This window comes from Varroa destructor, unplaced genomic scaffold, assembly GCF_002443255.2.
Source record: "Varroa destructor unplaced genomic scaffold, Vdes_3.0 BEIS01000002.1, whole genome shotgun sequence".
Taxonomy (NCBI): Eukaryota; Metazoa; Arthropoda; class Arachnida; order Mesostigmata; family Varroidae; genus Varroa; species Varroa destructor.
Window position 1 is genome coordinate 38,762,334 of NW_019211455.1, and position 22,157 is coordinate 38,784,490.

At 40.2% G+C, this 22,157-nt stretch overlaps 1 protein-coding gene and 2 long non-coding RNA genes across 3 annotated transcripts in view; 2 read left to right on the forward strand and 1 right to left on the reverse strand.

Moving 5' to 3' along the window:
- LOC147757782 (uncharacterized) overlaps positions 1-12,496 on the forward strand; it is a 28,773-nt gene extending 16,277 nt beyond the window's left edge. Inside the window, exon 4 of the long non-coding RNA XR_015322224.1 lies at positions 12,331-12,496. This is a non-coding gene — a long non-coding RNA (uncharacterized LOC147757782). The remainder of the gene's footprint in view (positions 1-12,330) is intronic.
- LOC111245672 (histamine H1 receptor-like) overlaps positions 1-22,157 on the forward strand; it is a 156,417-nt gene that overhangs the window by 34,671 nt on the left and 99,589 nt on the right. The gene's annotated exons all lie outside the window — the stretch shown is intronic.
- Positions 1-22,157, reverse strand: part of LOC147757781 (uncharacterized) — a 44,604-nt gene that overhangs the window by 18,803 nt on the left and 3,644 nt on the right. The window contains exon 2 of the long non-coding RNA XR_015322225.1: positions 9,052-9,211. This is a non-coding gene — a long non-coding RNA (uncharacterized LOC147757781). The remainder of the gene's footprint in view (positions 1-9,051; positions 9,212-22,157) is intronic.

A 22,157-nucleotide genomic window follows, 5' to 3' on the forward strand; every position in this document is an offset into this window, starting at 1 on the left:
CTAATTCAAAAAAATATTTTAGGTATACGCTTAGAATACTGTTTAGGGAAAGATTTACGGTACTAGAAAGAGTATAAAGAATCAAAAAACCGATTGATTGATCGATTTTCGTACGAACTTCGCTACTGAATGATCCCTATGGATCGAGAAGCTTTCGGAGATTCAACTTACAGTTAATATTCGCACAAATGTAAAACATCATTTTTGCAATCGACCTTTTACGAGCCGCATTTATAGGAAGCTAAGTCCATGATATACTGTAGCATTCATTTCAATATGGAGGCATGTATGCGTACTTAGAGATGCAAAACAACTTCGGTTATCTGAGCAGAGCAAAGATCAACTATTAAAGGATTTTAATTACACAAGTGGTAAGTATTTTTCTCTATGCGTTAGGACCAATACAGAGTACTACCTAAGCGGCCACAGAGCTGTTCTCTGAATTTTGGCAGCACACTTAACAGCCACTATACAGTTAGCTATTTATCCACTTGTCCGTGACTATATAGAGGTACATTGTTTCTACTCGAACGGTTACTGAAATCATATACTAAAACTTGGAGCCTAATCTGGTAATCATCTCTCTCTGTACTTGTTCATCCTGTTTCGCTATGTATTGTGCTATGGGTATTTAAGTTATCAGGCGGTGAGGCTTGTGTTGAACTGTACCCAACTGTAATGAAACGCGAAAAAAAGAAAACGGTTTGTTTGAATTTTACCGCGTGCGCTCGACCTCTAGCTCGACCGTTGTGGCAGATAGACCGTCGCAGAGACCCGTGCTAAGCGGAGGTACATAGATTATTCATTCGAATCTGCGTCAGTGAATGCAGCGGAAGCAAGGCTATAACGTATGATATTATAACACAGACTAGCTGTTCCTTGTTTCGGTATTCTCACGATGCTGCCACACAGATTTATCGTGACTAATCTTATGTTAAAAGTACACATTGTTAGACAGTTAGTACTTTATGGTACAAATGCTGTACCTTGTGAAAAAAATAAGTGCTCACAAAAAGGGCAAGATACATTCGATTTTTATTTTTTGCACGATAAACAGACGATTAACTGAAGGACTTTGGCATCGAAATCTGAGGTGCGCCTAATGACAGGTGATCCCCTAAGTTAAATCGGCTGAGACTTTCAACGTAACAGCTTATTGAATGATCTTGAAACAGTGAAAATTTGTATTTTAATCAACATTTAGAAAACATTGGTTTCAACGAAGTTTCCCGGCCAGCGTCGAATCGATTACGCCCGCACAGAGAGAGGACAGAGAGCTAGTAGTTATAATGGAGAACTGCCACTCTAAAAGTAATGTCTGTGATAAATAGGCATGTATGAGTATACAGCACATAAGGTGCTTCTAAATATTTAAAAAAACTTATCCCTATGCTGTGATTCTGTGCTGTTTACTCGTTGCAGTAGATATCAGATCAGATCTATCTGAATATGTTTCCCTTATCTTAGCGTGCAGACCGTAGCCACAAAGAATAGTAAGCCCTGAATAACATAACAGATCGATTAACATACGCCCAGGGCTGTTTAAAGGCGTTTCTTGCACTATGCTTCTTATCGTCTTGTTCTATTAGGCGCAAGAAAGGATCTATTCTAAAGCAGCCTATCCTGCGTTTCCTAAGACAAGATAACCTATATTTACGCAGAGGCATACTTAACGAGCTTATAAACATCCAAAAGACATAGCTTTACCGAAATAACTGTACTCATTAACGCCGACACGGGGTTTGAATAAGCTATTTGTTCGGTCGGAGGCAGTATATAAATAGTTGTTACTTTTTTTTTTTGTTCTAGGTTTTTCGAAGTTTTCCTACACTTAGACTTAGGTTGGACCTAGATACTATGCAGCAGCTTGCAGTTACGTTTGCTGTTGTACTTATGTTGCCATTTACTAATGAACCGTTACTGTTTATTCGACAATATATAAATGAAGTTCCTTTACCATGAATTTCTTTTACTTAGACCATTTAAGAGAGTGAAAAGTGATCTCCTAAACAGGAAAATATCCTTTTTCTACCCGTGTTTGAAAAACCATATTTCATCGAGGTCGTGGTAAAATCAAATAGGAACTGTGGCGTTCCCTATCATACGCTTGCAATAGATATACGAAACTAGCGCGTGGAATAACTAACGAATGCCATCTCATTTTTATTATAGCCATTTTGCTATTTGTACCTAGAATATTCTGGATTTTAGCAGACATGGCGGACTCTTATTTTGCTAGCCAACAAATCAGTGCTATATTTCGCCCGTCTCGCGCTGGTAGCCAGAACTAATATTAAGCGACAATAACGTTAGCCATATACGTGTAACTTTAGATTCCTTCCCAGTTAGGCGGAGATGATCGCACCGCTTACAATCAAACCCAAGTTCGATTTAAATATATCTTAATTTTTGTGCGTACACAAGCTAAAAGCTGCATAAACATGGCGTCTTTGTCAATAATAAGTGCACTGTGATTGAACTAGACGCTATAAATAACGTCACGTTATAATATTTGACGTAGAAAGGCAGAGAGTTATTCACTGTTTTCAACCGCGTGCGCGTTACGTTCGTATTAGTATTGTTTACTATAACGGATATTCAACTGAAATTTCAAGGTTTACTCAGACTTTTAATGCCTGCTGTCATACGAAATCTAGTAACTGTGTAACATTATCACTCAGTTTCTATCGGTGAATGGTTCACCTGCAGCGTTTGTAGGTTGAATAGGTATATAATATTTCAAGTTCCCCTTCTCTAGGGCCCGATTCGAATGGCCCTGTACTTGATGACGTTGCCAAAAACTAAACCTGGATGCAAGTCTAAACGTATGTAGGTAGTGACCCTTGCCTAGGTCGAGATTTTAACGTAGCACGAAGGACGATGGGTGTCATTCGATTCCAGTATCAATGATGCCGTACTCGTTTGTGCACGATATTATTAGTTACATCGGTATGTCAAATTTTCGGTCGGAAGGCCAAGTTGTCATGAACTATGATTCACGTTCACGATTCTACGTTTCGAAAATGATGAACGTCTGATTTACGGTTCTGCCCACTGACGTTACACACTCGTTAGCCCCATGTTATACGCCTGTGATTGCTGTTTCCACCCTAAGGTATGGTAACCTATAATGCATGTTTTTATGGGTAAACCCTCGGCCCGGTTTTCGCTGAACCTATGTAGTTTCACCCGAACTAAAAACTTCCGTTCAACAATTTATCGTTATGTGATTTGTAACTGAATATAGAAACACATAGTAGTCCTGTCGTCGAAAAGTCACTACACCGTCAAAGTTTAACTTTTTTTACAATATCATTTGAAACTTCCTAACTCCTGAACAGATACCACCATGTTACGAACGTGTCTTTGAAGTTGGAAATTCAAAATTCATGCATATTAGAATCCATAGTTACTGAATGGATAACGTTTATCGCAGCTAAACTCGAGTACGAACAGGCACATAGCTCATTACTTGAGAGGGTAGCTAATATCAGCACGTTTACAATGCGGTTTAATCTACCTTGATGCTACCATTTACACGTATTTAGGCTTAGGTAACGTTTTTTTTTTTTAAGTGCTTAAATCGGTACAGAATTCTCTTTATAGGGCACTGTAAGCATCTTCGTGTTTTTTTTTTTCATCTATAGGTGAACCACTTTCAGCAGCAGGTACCACTTCTGAATAATTCTTTGCCGCGTTCCATCTAAATAAATGCACGGAACATCAAACCGGAGGCACTCTATCTGTTGAAGACTGTCGATCTGTTGAAGACTGAAGAAAAACAAGGCTCTAACGCTGATAAAGTGTTCGTTGATGCTTATAGGCGCTCCCGCCTTCTAGTTATGTTCAATAAACCGTTAAACGACTGGCGCTTTTACCGAAGGAATCTATATCCGATTTGATCCTTCCTTTCTACGTCGAGTTCAACATAATAATCGGACGCGTGAAGAATTTATACTTCACTGAAAGCAGCACTGATCCACCTACTAATAGTGATGCGGTAAAGACTTCCAACTATCTAGACTCTCAGAACGGTCACGTGAAGCTGCCTAAATAGTATTTGGACTATGCAGATAAAATCGTAGCTGCATTGCTTTCGAAATATGGTTCATTCAATCTGTTTTTATCATCAAGCAAACTCATTTAGGTTTACCCAAGAAGCTTTGCAGTCTTTAAAACAAAATGCGATTTTTGTCCTGTTTATTATTATTATTATTAAATAAAGTGTCTATACGGCGAAAAAGGTTTACAAAACAAGTGAACATTTCCCACCCAACCGTTCTGGCTTTGGAAAAGTACTTTTGTAGTGTTGTACACTTGCAGGCGAGATACAATACACTGGTTCTAAGTAATCTCTATATATTTTTATTTAAACTGATCGTTTAGAAGGAGACAGACAGGCCTGGCCTGGACGGGTCGAGACAACTTACCTCGTTCGTGGCTAGCGGCGAAGTTCGTGTATATATCGTTCGTGTTGGTTAGAGTCTGCTCTTCATATTTTCCTTACATATGTCAGACGTATAGCGCGATTTTTAGATGATAGCTTGGGCTTTAACTTTGTGCTCTACCAGTTTCCAATGTCGGATGATGAGCACAACCTGATGTGCTATAGTTATTATCTCCCTTTACAGTTCAGCGGCGCATTGGAAATAACTAGCTTTGAAACGGTGTTCGAAATATATATAACCGTACTAAATTGGGATACGAAGATCAGGCGTGTCCATGTGTGTAAGTTAAACGGACTAGGTATTCTTCTGCCAATCATTTTTTTTTTTTAACAATAAGTAAGCACTATGCCTATACCTATGTGTAGGCTATTACCGATAGGAATTGTACGTGACATGTGTTGCCGTTTCAGGGACGTAATAATAGAACAGTTTTAGCGCGTAGAGAAACAAAATCATCTGGCGGCTCGAGTAGAATAGGCCTGGTAATCCTGTACTTTTTTCTAATTAGTCATTATTCTGTACGAAGGGTACTGTTGCGTATTTCGTCACCGTCCGGTCGGGTATCTATAGCTATTTATAGTCCTACAAACAGTCCAGTTAGAAACAATCTCTGAGAGTTAACGCTTACAGTACGGTAACAAATCATGACGGCAGATCTGTGCGATGTCCACAGTAAAACATGTTGTTGCGTAGTTAGTTGAGAGGGTTCGAGTTATATGTTCGCGTACTACAACGGGATAAAATCATTTGTAAAGTCAAAAGCATACTTCTCCAACACTATCCTCTTGTTTTTAGTGAGCATCTTCTGCGTAGCTGCTGTCAGCAGTGTTATTTCGCAGAGGTACGAAACTATTGAGTTTCCTCCAAGATCGTCCGTAAACGCGCCATCAAATTTTTCAAAGCAGAGACAAACCGCGACGGCAAATGACACCCTCTATTGGTAATCGCCGGAAGTTCATCGAAGAGCACCTTTCAATCCATGTTTATATTTTGTCAAAGTGCTAGCTATTTGTGCTTTTAGACCCAGCATTAAAACCCATTTTTCTTTTGGTTAAATCTGAAAAATGAATAGATAAAAGGGCGAGTTAAGAAAAACAAAATTTTCTGGTGACTACTTGAAAGACGATAAACAACTTTTCAACAGGACAAGCTATAAAAAAAATATAAACATGAATAAAAATTCAATGCAATACCTTATTAACAAATAAAATGAAGGAACGTTTTGACATAATTCTTAGGTTATAGAGGTTATACAGCTAGATTTAAAATTCTTAAAAATAAACCTAGGCTCTTTGTTAACTAACAAACCTTTTTCTTCTTATTAATATATAGTTATATATATTAATATATATATATATGGTTGTCGATTTATCTGAACCATAGATAAAGCTAGTGATGGTAATGATGGGATGGAGGTGGCAACGTTTCGTCCCAAAGACGACGCCGACAGTAAAGAATGGCACATAGTTAACGCGCATTATTCTGCGCGAAGAAGAAGCGACAGGTCGCGCCCTAGCAACTCACGGAGCGAAGAGATCCAAGGTATCTTCGCTCCGTTGCCACTCTATGAAAATCAATAAGAAAGGATTCTTTCAGCATCAACCCAAATGCTTACTTTCTACTTCAGCGTTCCCTTTGCCTATCTTTCCCAAAAGTAATTGATAGCAATGTTCTCCGAGTTGCAGGAAATTTTCACATTGGCACAAGTGAATTTGCCACAAAGCACCAAGTAACTTGTTTTAGTAACATTTTTTGCTTTTGTTTGACCGACTAAAGCTTTCGAAGGAAAACGCCCAGTGACAACAGGTCGAGAGGATGTAGTTTAGGGTTTCGTTTGAACCACAGTTTTGATTATGAGGGTCAGGACACTTTTTACATATACTGGCAGGAGTGCGCATGATGTCCTTAGATTTTCATGGACATATCCGCCATAGTTCTATTAATTGCAAGGAAAGTTTATTAGAGAAAAAAACTAATTACTTCATCTTTTATTATTCCGTAGTTTTACGGCCCGTTAGTGAGCAGTACGCTATTTTATTGGTACTCGTAACGTGTATGATTAAGCTATACATACCTGTATCGCATAAGGTGTCCACAATCTATGATAAAGTCAATTGACTATCGTAGTTCCAAGCACTAACTTGTCCGGGGCTACTTAGTAGGTCGAATGATTTACATAGCTTTAAAACTGCGCGCCACAAACAGATGAAAATTCGTGAATATTTACATCGAGTGCATTGGCTGTTTACGGCTATAATCAAAGAATAAAGAGTTTAGAGTTTAAATATACTGTTTAATGCTCAGTTGTCAAGCCTTTATCTATGGCGCTACTGGAATTCATAGAAGATTTATGAAAACACAGGACAAGGGACCTTTTGTGAAGCGATAATCTGTTACTGGTGCTATTGTTTTAAAAACAAGGTCCAAGATCATGGAGATAACGTATACGAAGGCTGTAAAACTTCTCAGTAGAACACTGCATATGTAGTTAGCATTCTACAAGATCGGTATGGGATTTTTTCAAAATGTGTAATAATATCGTAACGTAAGAACAAAAGATGAAAAACAAAACCATGATCCTTCTCGAACTTTGTTTAAGACAGGTCAAGGTACGTTTAGTATAAAAATCTACCTGCAGGACATCGTCACCATAAACGAGACATAGTTCAGTCTATGTCACCGACTGGAGAATGATCGAGATTGGGAGTCGTACAGCTTCTTTAGTAATAGTCTTGAATAGAGACTAATAAACGCTGGCGCTCGTGCTCACAATGAATATCAGCGACATTCACGGTTACAAAGTTCTGCGCGAAAAGAAAAACAACCAACGCTTCTATATAGCTTTAATTTCTAAAGAGTTTTATATACGATGCGGCATTCGATTCACTTACTGTGATTAACTGTGACTTACTGTGATTGCCACGCATCAACTACAGCCTGACTTAAAAAAAAAAACTTTACGAGCGATAGCTTTAGTCCCCATATTTAAATCCTGGTGATTTCTAAAGACGCCATGAATTGAAAAGGTCGGTAGGCGTCGTAGTGTGTCGTATTGTCAGTTCAAGACATCGGCAATGATGTAAATAACTGTTGAGGAACATTGGCTTGAATATGTAAAAAAACAAAGGATAGGTTCTAACCTATATGATTCGAAAGTTGCGATCTGCTTTAAATAACGTAATAAGTGAATTACGTGACACTAAGGGTTATCATTTGAAAAGTTAGCAACAATATACAAGTCGGGAGATAAAACGGTAACACTTTGGGAAAGATGGCCTTCAGCACAGGACTACTTTAGCATAAAGGTCAGTCTATCAGGAACACAGTGTAAGGCTTAACAAGCTTGAGTATGATGGTTTTTTCAGTGATAATTGAATTATGGGATTAGTGCATTACTATAAATATGCATCCGAAGTCATGATCTGACGCAGCCTTAGACGAATTAGTTGATTCGACTCACTCAGCAACATCGGAGTAGGGGGTCAACCTATCCAATATGTGTGGGTTCAAAAAGTTAAAGGAGTTATTTTAGGTAGCTATAGACAAACATATAGGGTGCCGATTAGATTTTATCGTAAAACAGCAAGCACCTACTTGAGCACACTGAATATAACATTAAATTTTCTCCATAATGAAAGACAGGTAGATTTGTTTCTTAGGTCGTCCTCATGAGGCAGTGATATCACTAAGTCACAAGTATGAGGGATTTGTGGTTGAAAAATTGTGTGTGTTTTGTAATACCGTTGTCGCTTCTGATAGCTAAAGGTGAGGTTCATTCGTGCCGAAGGCTACTATGTTTGGCTTGCAATTTGTCATTAGGGTCTACTGGGAAAAATTGTAGCCAAGATTTTTATTTCTTTTTTTTTTATTATGAAATTAGAATTTCAATTTTCGTTTTTTCGCTTCTCATCTTTTGTTCAGCGGGTAAATGAAGCAATGAATGGCTTCGGCGTGCGGTGCTTGGTGACAGCCTGAACAATAGTTACTCCGGTATTTTTCCTTACTACCCTTCCATCACCGAACCTCATGGATGTCTTGCATGTATACAGAAGTACACCAACTCTAGCGTCAGTGAAACCACCGATGCAGCCACTACTACATACGAATTTGTTCAGTCATTAACAAAGGCTGCGAGCTTGGACGAATGTGGTATAGGGACCAATGCAGCCCTGACCTTTTTTATACGAAGCCATTTGTGCCACATTGAAGGTTTGTTTTTCTGAAATGTCCCTTCCCTGTGCCCCCCCCCCCCCTGACTGGTTCACAAAACAAAATATGTAGTAAAAAATCTCGTGCCGCACGCGTCCAGCTGCTCCGTAATACTTTAAAAGCTGTTTTCCTCGGTAATGAATGATCGTAAACAAAATTCGCTGGTATGGTTTATCGTGCTGTTGTTCTATGCAACTTAGGTGGCTCGTTTTTAGCGCGATACTGCCAGGCAGTTTCGTTCAGCTCTATTTATTATGACAATATTGATTCAAGCCATTTGCTTCATACAAGCTTTTATGCCTTATACCTGAGGTGAATATTTTGTGCGTTTCGCTACTGAAAAATACATGCCAGTCAATGCACGGAGCTGCATATGTAAATGCAAGGAACTTACCACTTCTTGGAGTTGATGTTAGTCACAACAGAACTTGAAAAAAAGAGACCCCACGCTCGACAGCTTACCGACAGCTGAGAGAACCGGCCCGTTCCTTGGGTGTTTTCAACCGGTGATTTTACGAAAACGCCTAGCACCTAAAGTCATTAAAGCCTGCGGCCTGTAAACGAATTAATATACCCGTTAGAAATTAATAAGCACGCTGTCAAGAGGGAGGCCAATATGTACGAACGGCAATTTCCTTCAGAAAAGTAGCACATGGTAACGATGTTGAAACTGGCTTTTGTTGTTATAGTATAGAGCGTCCTCTTGCACAGCTCTTCAATAATCGCATCGTGTAACGAGCTTAATAATAATAACGGTAATGGTCCTGAGAAATTCTGCCCAATAGCCACCTTTGCTATGAAATAAAGCATAAGGTAGGCTTTTTGTATAAAATGTCATTTTCTCCTTCTCCCTTAAACTTAATATAACGTTTTATTGTTATAATGCGACTTGCGATCGTTTATAGGAGCATTTTACGAATTCGCGATAGGCTTGATTTTGCACATTGAATTCTGAGACAGGCAGGCTATAGGCGGGTTAAAATGATGCTACAGGAAAAAGGGCATTACGTTCTTCTGTTACAGTCGATGTATTAACACGAAGTCATAGACATGCTCTAAGCCGTTTTAACAAAAGAAATTTTCCAAAAAAGCTTCAAGTGGATTGCGGCGGCGGCGGCGGCGGCGGCGGCTCCAAACCACAACCCTAAAAAAACAAATGTGGTCACACTTTTAGCGATAGGCCGTGATATTATAATATAAAAAATACTCGCATTCTACCCCAATATAAGATATTCACCGTATTAAAAGGGTTGCCCCAGAGACGTTTCTCATCGTTCAAAGCACCTTAATTGATTTATAAGTCGTTAAGGACACGTTACTTGTTGCAGAGTTACAGGTAAACTGTATATATATAAAAAACACTGTCGTAGCGTTCTATTGGCCATCAACATTGTTAAAATTGAACCGATACTGAATGTTAAGAAAAACTTCCCCTAGTTCTCAGAAAGAAATTACAAGACACAGTTGCCCTATTTAGATATTTACCTAAAACAAACGGCTAAAAGACCTGATCATTATTTTAATATCTGATTCAATTTCCTTTGCAGGTAAGCATACCAACGCGCCACAGATTTTGCCACTGGTCGTTACTGCAGTACATTCTTATAAACGTACCCCACTGCGTACGCCAAGTTACTCACACGTTTATAGGGAATAAAATTAAAAAAAAAAGATAAAATAAGTAAATATTAATAACTTTTTGGATCGTACAAAAAAGTCATGGCAGTCGACATGTCTTATAGAATTGCGGACACACGAGGAAAGCACACATTGGAAGCATATGCTACAATATAAAGGACGACGAAAAAAAGTAGGTTACGTATAGACGCATGACGTGAGTTTTTAAAAGTGTGTTCAACCTAGAAATATTAGATATATCTCTATCAAAATGACGTTCTAGATGAAATGTACCTTATATTATTTTTAGTCTACCAGGTATTCGATCCGTCATTTTACTGATTGCTGGGTACGAGCCTGTCATAAACGAGCATCATGGATCAGTTCGAAGATAACGCGCGTGTTTTTACGAAGTAAGCACTATGAAAATTGGCAACCTTACGTGAATGAAAGCACGAGGTGGTGTACAAAGAGAATGTAACTAAGCTCTGTAAAGATAAGGCAGAAGATGGCTAAAACCGCGCAAGCTTTCCAGGCATGACACGCATGCGAGTGTTGTGTAACTAATCAATAAGTTAGCTAAACGTGAGCAAAATTCGCCCATCAAACGCCATTGTATACGTATCGACGTATTTTTGCTTGCCACTGATACGTATATACTGATATGTAAATGGAAAGTTTGTGCGCGCTGGGAAAATGGCGAGACATTGAATTTGTAAAGTGTCAAAAATTAGGTTTGGTGTTTGCACTGGCCAGAAGATACTGGCACAGGTAGCGATAATAAAATGCAAATGACGGCGGAGTAAAGGTTAGCGAAGGGCGAACGAAGTGCCGGATACACACCTACTATGGCCTTTTATGCCATGTAAGGGATACATTGACGTACGCATCGAAGGCACCAGGCATGTATTACTATACGATATCTAAATAGATTATTCTTTAAATCCAAGTTAGCATCATGAATACAGATCAAGCCAACCTAGCCATAAAGTTTATTATTAATAAACTTGCTTTTATTCCAAATTAGATTAAATATGCCGATTTGTATTTCGGCATTTTTTTTGTATTTTTTTTAAAAGGTTATCATTTGAAACAAACATGTAAAGCGCTTATTAGCACATTATTTGATGAGATTATATCGTCTCTAATTGAATATACCATGACGAAATGCTGAGCGCATATGATGTTGGACACGAGTAATAGAAATACTGCGTAAAGTAGTTTGGACGAAAAAACGTAATGTAATTTAACTTTAGTGAAGAAACAAGACGTAAAACAGGCCTTAGCTTTTTTTCTTGTATGTGTAGAACACAAATATCTATACTTCATCATGTAACTGAGCATAATAGGTAATTGCTACGATTCTTTTCTGTTGCACTGCAGGACAACTGATTTATAGCGATCTGACGCTTATCACTTGATTATAAAATAATCATGTTCCGGGTAGTGTGGGTTGGATGCTGTAGGGCAGAACATGTCCTCTGTTAGCACTATTAGCGTTCCCAGGGGGACTAGCGATCTGCGATTGTTTATTGCTCTACGTTGAGCGTTTCCTTGCTATAGAAATATCTTCAAGCATATCTAGAAGATTTGCGCGGTACAATTTGCAGTCCGCCAGTTGTATTGATTAGATTACTATCTGATCTGACAGTCCATTAGATGAGCTGGTGCTTAAAACGATTGGCCCAATGGATTCTCGAGTGGTAGCTATCAGGATCTTCTCGAACAGCGGAAACATTCATATTTTTTGTAAGCGCTCGTTAGAGCAACTATACGGACTATAATCTCTCGAGTTTACGTCCAGTGCTTTCGTGAAGCGTTGCTTTAGGCGAAGGGTTCCCAACACGCAACAGGTGTTTTCGCGTTTCGCTTCAAGCTTACCCCACGTACGGTGTCTTCAAATTTTCAAGTAATAAGCGAACATGTATAATATATTCGCTTATAACTTGAGCGTGGATATATATATATATACTTAATTTCACGCATGGTACGGGAGTGCAAATTGCGTGAAATTAAGTAATCTTCATTTGTACATCGTTTGTTCCCATTTGAGTAGGTTTGCAGACGCTTACTAAGGGGTGTTTCTCGCGCAAGGAACGTTAGACCTCGTCCAGATCTCGTATACGAAGAAATCAATAACACGCGAAGTCGACGCACCAAGTACTGAACCGATTTCAAAGAAAAGTCTATAAATAAAGATCGCCCAACCTAACCTAACCTTATTGGACTCTCCTGATTATTCGCAAGCTTCATACCTCGCTTTCCGGTATCTATTTCAAGCTTTCTCGTTAGTGCAGCGTATTGAAATAGCTTAGATTTAGTATCTTATGTAAAAAAGGTCAGTCAACAGACACAACAGTCAATTACAAAGTTATGAATTAGGCTCTGTGCACATAGGCGGTAGTTGTAGATACGCCTACTCTTTATGTGGTACTGAATTTCTCAAAAATGCTTGACGATTGTAGCGCCGAGCTAAGCAGTGTGTTAGAAAGTCAGGACAAACAATTAGAGCTATAAATTAGGCAACCGATTCAACATCCCTCTTTCTGTGTAGCCTTCTCCAAAGTTACACAAAGTCCAAAGTACAACTTTTAGAGCCCTTCCAGCAACGCTGGAGGAGATAGGACTCAAATAAGTATTTTAATAAAGATGAACCAGGTTATACAAAAATCAAACTCAAAAGCAAGAACTTATTTTCATGCTACGGAAAAATGAATATGAAGTTTCAACAATGAACTTCCGTATAATAAAGATTATATAGCGGGCCCTCTTCAGTCTGATGAAGCAGCAGCTCGATAAGTCATGATTCGCCTAAAGCCCGTCGTGCTCATTTGACTACTCGGCCTTCTTACTGAAGACAAAAGCTGCACCTTAGTTCAACTTTGATCCGAGGCAGCTAACCGATTTGACAACTCGCTTCTAGGGCTTTTTTTTCGTACCTATGAACAACTTACACGAACAATACCTAGAAGCGTCGGAAGGCTCATTAGCTCACGTTAGGGATATTGGAACAGGTGCACTATCTAGATAAGGACCTTATGCCTTACTCTTGGTCAATTAGATCGCGGATACGCTACATACGAAGAGTGTTAACCGAATTAAACTTGGGTGATAAAAAACCAAACTCAAAACGATAAAATAAATACAACATATGTACAATGGTGCAAAAAGTTTCAAAAAGCTAACTGTTGAAACTTATCTGAATGACTGAACCTTAAATTTACATGTGTCAAAAATGTCTTTTAATCGTTAATAGCCTTTTTTAAATCTAAACTGTGCTGAAAATATGCCGATTTCCCTCAAGCATCTTTATCTAACTTTCAGGAGCCGCACGAAAGCTTGCAATGTGGACCGTCGATTTTGAATAAAATATAAAATCTAGAAGCTCGATGGAGGCTCGTCCCGCGCAGAGAGACTGAACTAATGGTGACCCTTGCTCAGATCGTGGAAACAACGCACTGTCTTCCGCCATGATGTTTTGCTCTAGAAAGGACTAGCCTTATTTTGGTGAAAAAGATACTGGGTGACACACGCCCTTTATGACAAGCAACCCACCAAAGTTTATCCCAGTTTATATTCTGTACCTTATATATGTACGTGCATATATATATATATATATATATATATATATATATAAAGTATAGCTATCAAATTTGGTACCCTAAAACGATTCAATCCGAATATACGTTTGTCACAACAATATATATTTTGCTTCCGTTTCACCCGACCACGCTCCCGGGCAAGATGTCTTCATTCCGCGCCTCATTTCATACATTTTAAATTGGCGGTGATACGCCATTGCCATGGGTTGCATAAACACTAAATTTAGCCCGTGACCCGCCTCTCAACGCTCTACTCAAGGTCGATACTACACAGCAACATTATGAACGTGTCAGTAGGTTCGTAAGAGTGGCGCAGGACGACGAACTCTTCAGGAAACATCGGGCGCTAAAGAGGGGTTCTTTCAAGGATTAGACTCCACCGTAGAACCTGAACGTATGTCACCTTTTATAGTTTGGATACAAAGTGACCGAGTGGGGCCGCGACCATCGGGCAGTACAACCTGATTGGGTAACTCGGTGCTAAAACCTCATTTACTGTATTATTCATCATGGATACGACCGTTGTAATAATCAAGAGGAGGAGCCGGGCGTTTCCATCAACCGCACAGATAGCCGTTTTATACTTTTGTGGATCGTCTGTTCCACCGGTCGGCATATTTGCGGGCGGGCTAGGGCAACCTTCACATGACGAATGTTGAGCATGCCAAATACTTCTCGATGTGCTAACCTCGAAATTAGCTTGCGTTGTTCAGTACAATACGGTCTAGGACTTTGTAGCAGCTCTAAAAAACATAGTGCCCTTTACACGAGCTGGGCTGTTATTCGACAAGCTGGGAAAACGAAAGCGAAATAAGTGCAGAAGTCTATATTCACCAGAATGAACAAAGGATTTTTCGAAACGTACAGTGGTCCTATAAAATCTAAACCCACCTTGACGAAAGGTCGTGTCAACGGATACACGAGCTTCTAGGGCAACCGACGGTGACTGCTTTTAGGTAGATTCCTACGAATATATTCTCAAATCCTCGCCCTTACTCCGTGAGCCGGAAGACCGGTCGGAAACCCCATGGCATAAAACGGTAAAGTGTGGCCTTACGCAATAAAAATTCGGCCACCTTCCCCTTTACGGCAAGGCTGCCTTTTTGCTTTTCTGAAGCCTGCTTACCTCCGGAGCCCACTGCAAGCGTGCTAGTCGGTGCATTGTACTTGATACGGAGTCAGAGTTGTAGTCCGCAGCAAAGTTTCGCTTTGCAGTGTTACAATGTGTAGACGTGATAGGGCATCGGCGGTGAGATCGGCTGTATGACTCCAGTGACGGATTTTAAAATCGTATTCTAGCAACTCCTGGACCTATCAGACCAACTTTGGAAGAAGGCTTTTCTTATCTAGCAGATATTTTAGCGCACTACTGTTGGTGGCCACCGTAAAGCGCCGCTCGTACGGATATAGATGAAACTCCATTATTATTCCAATAATGGTCAAACATTTTTTTAGTTTGAATGCTGGACCAAAAGTCGCCTATCAGGCTATGCCACTACGCGCTCTTTACTTCGATGTGTATTGAACGAGCAGCTTGGCGCCGCTTGGTGTGTATTTCGGTCGGTAAATTCTCTTGAAGTGCTTGAAAGTCCTACAGTGGTTTCGCGATACTGGTGAGCCTCTATACAAACGAAACTTCTTGCGATAGTATGACGCTATCCCACGCTTATACGCGTATATACGTATAGTATGACACTTGGTCGGGTGTTTTACGCAAAAATCCCATAATCAAGATACAGTTTTTCCATGTTTTGAGCTATAGAAGCACAGCGTTGAGAACAGAAAACACTTGCAGCAGGAAGGCGTCTTTTTACCGCATTCAAATCTGCGATAGCCCACATAACACCGAGCCGAATCATTCTTTTTTACGAAGGCGGCAGGCAAAATCTATGGTCAGAAAAAGGTTCAATTACGTCATCATCTAGCGTTCGCTGTTTCTCCTTAGCGGGTCCGCTGCGCGTGCACGACCCCACAAGAGTGTGTAAACAATATGGGCTAGTTACCCGGCGAGACCGTGTGGGTGAAAAATGCGTCCTATTAAGCTCCTTTGGCTTTTTGAACAGATCCCTTACACTGACACGCAACAGCTCCAGTGGACGACTTTGGATAGGCTCACATAGCTCCTCTTCAACACGCCAACGCTGAAACGCCTAACACAAAGGACTTGCCCCCATTAGGCAGCTACCTGAAGCGGGTCTTGCTGGACTCATATGGGCTTTCTCCAGCAGCTTTATGAAACGGCATCCAAGTGTAGGAAACTATTCACTTTAATAACTCTTAATTTTTGCTTAATTCTCTACTTTACTGGTTAACTGACAGAGTTTTCCAGAGTTACGACAGAGTTTTCCATTACAACGCACTTTGATAGAGATATGTGAGTCACCCGGACAGTACAGTCCCTGCTTTTCGAAATCCAGAGTAGCTGATCCATCCTGGCAACAGCTAGATAAGAACACCCCGACGGGCCCCGAGATAACTTACGCTGTTTTTTGGTCAAAACAAAACTATTTTTAAAAAGTCTCCCAAAAAATAGGCCTCTTGCGCTAGATAATCAATGTCAGCAAACATTTCCATTTTTTTTCCCGCTGACCTTCAGCCTGACTCACCCCGTGACCGTCAAAGGCTGCTGCTGGACGTCAACGAGTTCAACGGCCCACACGCGGGGCTGCATGTCAATGTACTTCAAAAGCGTCATTTACACCGCACTCATCAGCAGTATCCAGCGCGGCTCGCACTAATCCAGGACCCTTCAACTCTATGTTAATCTTAAACTTCAATCAAGCGCCAGTCCCCATGAATCGGACATCTGTAGGATCCACCTGGCAAGCTCTGACGTCCATCGGTCGTATTCGTGCGAAGCTAACCTGGAAGTGCTTGCGTGTCCTACGAGAATAATACACCACGTCGACTTCTCGATCTGCACTACCAACACGGTCTGGTGCGTCTGCTCGAAGCTAGGTTTCTTTGCTATCTTCCGGTGTATAGCCTCAAAACGCTAGCATCAAGATGTCAGAATTCGCTGCTACGACGAAGCTCTCTTAATGCTAGACAAAAAATAGCGTAGTTGTAACCGAGCGCCAATTCGTCAATCAACGCCTGTACATGATAAAGCCTTTGAAAAACTCTCGTTTCATTTTCACACGTACCGTCTTTTTCGTATAACAGACAGCTCATTAATCCTTTGAACAAAGAGGAATTTCTTAACCTGCCTTTTAATTTTCGATTTTACTAATCTTCTAATATGCCTACTTCCTGTTAGGTTATGTGCTGTCCTAACTATAGCGAATACGTGACTCCTGACGTCAGGATGACGCATTGCTGGCACCCGTCATCTCGAGCAACCCACAGTTCTACCTAGCCTTTCTTATATTTTTCCATCTTTATCTTTAATAACAAAATAAGGATTTCTCTATTTGTCTTTGAATACGATCGACTGAGCGGTTACATAGCGAGTGAGGTGAAGCCTTGCAGGATTATCAGTAAGCATTACGAACTGTAAATTCAAGAGAGTAAACTGGTATAATGTCTAAGCAGAATAGTCCTGCCTTCTGGTACGTCTGCTTGATAGCTGGTCTGGCTTTTTCTGAGCTATTACTGAGAGATGGAAATGATGCTGACAGATGCCAATAATGCCGAGGATACTTTTAGTGTATATTTAACTCAGCAGTTATCGAAACAGATCTAGATCGGCTAACGTGGTTTTTCTAAACCATTCTCTTCGGTACTTCGCAAAAAAGGCAAAGAATCGCCCAAAATATGTAACTATCGTATCGGCAACCCCATAAAAAGCCACGTTACTTTTTTTACCGCCTAGTTACGTCAGCAGGAACGTATAAATGAAATCTTGCTAGTCAGAAAAGCGGAATGGTGGCGGAGAGTTGCACTCAGAAAGCACGTACGTATTTTTAAACCAAAATCTATCTATACGTAATTTAATGATGACTGGTCACATAGATGGGACTTCATATCAATAAAGCAGATAAACCATAGGATTTATTAAATTGGTTTGATTAAAGAAGAAGAAAAAAAGGCTTGCTGTATTGAGCACGTAGAAATATTAAGACTATAAAAATACATCTTTCCTTAGCACAGAATGTAGCACACATAGTACAGCCCGCCTCGCTGACAGGCCACTGCACGCATTTGTAGCCAGTTGAGCGGAACAATCACTGTTTTCGTACCTGCGCGGGTAGACGCATCGAAGGCCCCGACGGCGGAGGGTGGATGCCCGGCTCGTTGACTTGTGCCAAAAAATTATCTGACGCAAAAAAATGTTGGCAACAAGGGTAAATTCGACGTGTCAACAAATCATTCTCGAGTGGTGACGTGGGTCTGTACGATACAGAGAAGCGTGCAATGAGGCACTGCTACAAATAAGTGAACGATTCTTCACTCTCGCATGTTTTCGATAAGCGCTTTATAAATAAAGTTACTTACTGTTAAGGACAACGCGTTACGGGTATGCAGACATGCTCTGTTAGAGCTGGCTAAATGCATCTTGTTTAGGGGGTTCTATCGTCTCGCCAAATCCTATTCTAGCTAAACGGAATATCATACGAGGTAAACAGATAAAGGAGAGTGAACGCCCATTCGAGTCTAAACTGAAAATGTCTTAAGAATTCTTAAATAATTCCGCTTAAAAATATCAGTAATTGGCAAAGATTTAGACCGCGTAGCGTTACTTATATTACTAATCTTACCAATCTTATTTTTATTTAATATTAGAGTTATTACTAATGTTTACGTGTGGGAAAAAAACATTGTGAGGATAAATCAAAGAGAGCCAACCGGAATTCGTCGATATATACCGGAAAAGCTAACAGTTGGCCGCGTGCCTATCGCGCCATTAGCTATAGCTCATACGTAATGACGTCTAATACAGTTCTATTAGTATGAAGTATTAGCAGAGACCTTATGCTGTGCTTGAGAAGAAAAATAATGGACGCTCTATGGATAATCAAACAGACCGCTTGCTAACTTAACTTCTTAGTTATTGAAAAGCACAAAAATGTTCAACATATAACTAGAAGGACCCGTCAGCTTCGCTTCGCGCCTGCATTGTGAAGTCGCTCGAACTGGTCGCTTGTAACCTTGGAGTTTGTTTTTATCTCATTGTTACGTAAGTAAGCGGATATGATCAATCTCTGCTCACGCCGAGATATCCATTTTAGTTACAGGAATATATACAGCACTTTTACTCATATTATCGAGGGAAAGGTGGTACTTTGCATAGAAAAAATGTGTTTAATATTTCGATGTTTTCTCTAAAAATATTGTCCAGAAAAATCTATCAAAGCTTTCACAACATCAGTCGTTTAAATTTTTCGATTGACATATTCGTTCAAAAAAACATTCAAAGGTCTCTCTTAAAACATACTCCATTGACACACAGGGGAAACAGATGTCACATTTGGGCTTTCGCCACTTCCGTGCTGAATTATTCATTGCATATATAGTTATACATATTGAATCTTATCTGGCCATACGAGAACTTAGCAAAAATTGAATAGTATATGTACTCGAAATAGCATCTTCGTATCGAAAACTAAGTGTTGGATATAGGAAAACGTATAGAATTTCGATTTAGCTTTCGGCGAGAGCTCTCAGTGTTTTTAAAAATATACCCCCTACGTAAATGCGTAAGTGGTTGATGACAGCTTTATGATTTTTTTTTCTCAAAAGAATTTCACCAAAACGAAGAATACATAAGTCCTCACAACTCTTCCTTGAACATACGTAACAGATATAGGGCGAAAGACCCTCAAAAGGACGATCTAAAGTACGAATCTCATTATCGAACAGATACACTTGGCAAAACACCGATCTAGCTCGCGCTATACCCAGTCCACTATAAGCTATAATTCGATTGCAGACGTACGCGTTTTCAGTTATACCATCGCACTCCATTCGAGATTCTGCGATGAAATTCCGTCATCTCGTTGCAGCTTTCCCGTAGCAGTAACTCTCTTCCCCTAATTTAGTCAGTCTAGTAGCAACATCTGGCCCTTGACGGTTTCCCTACTTTACGCGTTCGGTTCACCTAACTAAGAATATAAACCATACGTGCTGACATGGCCCAAATGTCCCTAACCGTTACGGGGCAAAAGAGTTGCCCCTCCAGAAACTGCACAAGAAAAATATTAACTGCAATGTTTGATGTTTCACGTATTATGAACCATTTCAATAGAAATCATTTTACATTTGAATCGCAACATGTGAATATTCGAAGTTTTTTTCGAAATTCAACCTAGTAGTTATTTTATGAAAGTTGAAAAAACTTCCCAATGTAAACCTTTCACAAAGTCTTAACAGTTATCGAGAATATCGCCAAAACTAGTTAGTTTGTCCAAAGTAACACCACCCTGGAAGAGCATTCCTTCAATGGGTGGGATGAAATTCTGCCGATTCTCATAGGACGGTTTTAGGAATTTTAGGACAAGCAGACAAACTGATGTCTACAGAGTTTTAGCAGAAGATTGGACAGACCCGCAAGTTTCATCCCACCGGCTGTTTTGTTGATGATCAAGCTGCCAAATTACGTATCTAAACTAATGAAAACGATAGGTCAAGTGCACGTTAACGGTTATCTTGTGGCAGTTATTATTTCCTACTTAGCTTTTTAAAGAACTGAACCAATCTTAGATTTGCCTCGCTGGTGATCTGTTGCCTTTTGGTACAGTTATACGATGTTACTACGGGGTTTTTAAGTGTTGGCTGACTGACCCAGCTTCCGGGACGGCAGTGAACAATCAATCGTCGGCCGACCCCTGGGAGACTTAGAGTCGAGTTGGCCTTTGGCCGATCATCCATGGACGATTGGGAGTCGGCTAGCCTATTGATTTTGTTCCTGGAACGTCATGAAGGCTTTAGGGTTTTTTGTTGTCTTTTTTTCATGATAAATATACAGCCGATGCTCACTCAGGGAGGCTCAAATGTATTCAGTTAAACAGCTTCAGCTTCAGCTTACAAGGCCAGTTTCATAACATTAAAGCGACACGTCATTAAGTGGGTTTATAGAGATAGCATTATCTTGCTCCATACCGGTACATGTCGATAAAGACATCAACACACATTTTCTGCTGATAAGCGATGTAAGATATCGCAATTGAGCGATGGCGGGGATGATAGCTTGCTATGATCGAATTTGGACGAGTCCAGTAGTATTCACAGTTCATGCTACTACCTCGTACTATGTACTGACGGCACGTTTGATCTCACCCTCTAAGGCAACTACTGCCAGTGCTAAACAACTAAGTGGTTTGAGCGTTTCCTGGCGATTTTGCGTGTTTCCATATGTGGAGTGTCGGAACTGGAAACGTAACAGATATCATTGAGGAACAGAAAACGCTGATTAGCATATTGCTTCGTCAAAAGGCAAAACGAGATTCTTCCGATATTTGATTTCCCAGCAGGCAGTCAGCAACGTAGCTAGAAAGCTAAGGAAAGACTTGCCGTTGTTGTTGCGTGCAATCAGTTATCAGAATTGAAAGAGATGTACTACGAAATGGCTATGGCTATCTACAAATTCCGAAAAAATAAGTTCGTCTCGTATACTGTCCCCCAGAAAGACCGTGGACTCGGTGTGTCGACGACTGCATCAAGCACAACAACCTTGGTTGAATACTCGCCTGTTTCTTATTTTATAATTCCCGGAAAAAGTACACGTCAAGCCTTCGGGCACATCGGCGAACGATTTTCCGTAAGTTGCGTCATGCCGAAAATTCAACACCAAAGATTATAATGTGGTCTGCGATTTCTGGATAAGGCAGTGGGATGATATATTTCGCACAGAGAATGATAGAACAGCAGGAATATGCTGAGGTTACCAAGACAAGGGGCTGTCTCACGCACGGTGGCGACGTATTCACACACGTCGGTGGAGCGCCCTGTCACAAAGTTTGAAGTATTTTTAGGCTACCCGCTGCCAATGATGTTTCAGTGTTGCCGTAGCTTACTCGACAAACCTTAATTCTGTAGAGAAGATCTGAAAAATCGAAAACTAACGGGTTCGGCAACGACAGGAAATCATGTATATTCCAGATCTCCGTAAGAGGATCACTAATGTGGGGCAACAGGTTCCACTTATAGCTTGAAAAATGAAAAACTCCATCGGAAGCATGTGGCAACAGGTAGCAGCAATTACCCTTGCAAGAGGCGGTACTACAAAGTACTGATGTTCGCAGCTACATCATATCGTTTGTCAGCAGTTTGAAACCGATTCCTTATCGTCGTGTAGGGTAAAGTAGTGCCGTTTTTATAAGACAAACGCCGTTTGAAATAT